Source organism: Prionailurus viverrinus, chromosome B3 (genome assembly GCF_022837055.1).
Source record: "Prionailurus viverrinus isolate Anna chromosome B3, UM_Priviv_1.0, whole genome shotgun sequence".
Taxonomy (NCBI): Eukaryota; Metazoa; Chordata; class Mammalia; order Carnivora; family Felidae; genus Prionailurus; species Prionailurus viverrinus.
In genome coordinates, this window is record NC_062566.1 from 19,149,756 (window position 1) to 19,151,946 (window position 2,191).

At 43.8% G+C, this 2,191-nt stretch overlaps 1 pseudogene; it reads left to right on the forward strand.

Annotated features, from left to right (window-relative positions):
• The first annotated feature begins 711 nt into the window (after positions 1 to 711).
• LOC125168346 (heterogeneous nuclear ribonucleoprotein F-like) lies at positions 712 to 1,813 on the forward strand (annotated as a pseudogene).
• The last annotated feature ends 378 nt before the right edge of the window (positions 1,814 to 2,191 follow it).

Below are 2,191 nucleotides of genomic sequence, written 5' to 3' on the forward strand. Positions count from 1 at the left end.
TGTGATCAAAAAAGACATGACCACTGATTGACCATGAACTGGACCCAGGAACTTGGAGGCTCCTTCCCATTCCTCTCCCCCTGTCCTCAGAATGTGGGTTCTGCTTGCCTTTTCTGCTCCAGAGGCTGCTCCAAGGACATGAGCCTTGAGTTGGTGATATGATGTTGAAAACACCTTCACCTTAAAAGTGACTAAGCCCATAGGGCACCTGGGTGGCTCAGTCAGTTTAGCGTCCGACTTCAGCTCAGGTCATGATCTCACAGCTCGTGAGTTCAAGCCCACATCAGGCTCTGTGCTGACAGCTCAGACCCTGGAGCATGCTTCTGCTTCTGTGTCTCCCTCTCTCTCTGCCCCTAACCCACTCGCATTCTGTCTCTGTCTCTCTCAAAAATAAATAAACATTAAAAATTTTTTTTTTAAGTGACTAAGCCCAGTTAGGGCTCTTTGTAATCTTTTAAGATTTGGTGAGTGGGTGTGATTATTATATTATTGTTTATTATTATTATTAACTAAAATTACCAGCTATCAACCTGACGTGGCCTGCATTGTACTTCAGTCTCTCCCTGCCCTCTGCCTATTTCAGTTTCAGATTATACCAGGAAAGCTCCTGAGAGGGTTGTGGACTGATGTGGGAAACAAAGGCAAAAGGAAAAAAATTAAATTTCCTTACTACTTATATCCCATTGACAAATCCTTGAAACAGTCATTCATTTTATCTACACCAGAGAAGGTAGGCAGAATGATGAAGTTTGGTTGAACTTGAATCAGAAGATGATGTAAAAATTGCCCTTAAAAAAGATAGTGAAAGCATGGGACACTGGTACATTGAGGTGTTTAAGTCCCACAGAACTGAAGTGGATTGGGGGTTGAAGCACAGTGGTCCAAACAGTGCCAACACAGCCAGCAATGGCTTTGTGCAGCTTTGAGGACTCCCATTTGGATGCACCATGGAATAAATTGTTCAGTTCTTCTCAGGGTTGAAAATTGTGCCAAATGGAATCACATTGCTTGTGGACTCCGAAGGCAAGACTACAGGGGAAGCCTTTGTGTAGTTTGCCTCACAAGAGTTAGCTGAAAAGGCCCTAGGGAAGCACAAGGACAGAATAGGGCACAGGTATATTGAAGTGTTCAAGAGCCATCAGGAAGAAGTTAGGTCATACTCGGATCCCCCTCTTTAGTTCATGTCTGTACAGCAGCGGGGGCCCTATGACCTCCCCAGCACAACCAGGAGGTATATTGGCACTGTCAAGAAAGCAGGCCTGGAGAGGTTGAGGTCTGGTGCTTACAGTGCAGGCTATGAGGAGTACAGAGACCTCAGTGATGGCTGCAGTTTCACCAATGATCTGCTTGGGAGAGACCTCAGTTATTGTCTCTTGGGCATGTATGGCCACAGAACCAGAGATGGCGAGTTCACTGTCCAGAGTACCACGGACACTGTGTCCACATGAGAGAGCTGCCATACAAAGCCACAGAGAACAACACTTACAACTTATTCTCTCCAACTTAACCCTGTGAGAGTCCATATTGAGATGAACCCTGATAGAAGAGTGATGGGCAAAGCCAATGTTGAGTTTGCCACTCATGAAGAAGCTGTGGCAGCTATGTCCAAAGACTGGGCCAACATGAAACACAGATAATAGAACTTTTCCTGAATTCCATAACTGGGGCCAGCAATGGGGCGTATAGCAGCCAGATGATGAAATGCATAGGGGTGTCAGCCCAGTCCACTCCCAGAGGCCTCAAGAGCCAGTCTGTGAGTGGTTGTTACAGGGCTAGCTATGGAGGCTAGAACAGCACAGATGGATATGACTAGTTTTGTAGGAGCATTTGGGTTATTGCAATCAAATTTTCACAGGCAGCAACAAGCAGTGAAAACCAATTATTACTCTAGAGGAAGCTATAGGACCCATGTTACACCAGGAGTTTGTGAAATCTGTATTTAAAAGTTACCTCTTCAGTATTTTCTCATGCAAACTTTCTTCTATCATGTGATATTGAGAAATTAAAACTATCAGCTTTTCTGAATTAACATTTTGGTAGTGCATAACAGAATGATATTATCCAAGTTAAAGTAGTTCATTAAATGGATCTTTTATACCACATCACTGTGAACACATGGGGAGATGTACTTTTTTGGAAAACCCAAGGTGCTAGATACCTAATTCAAAGAGAAATAATTCTCATGTTTGTT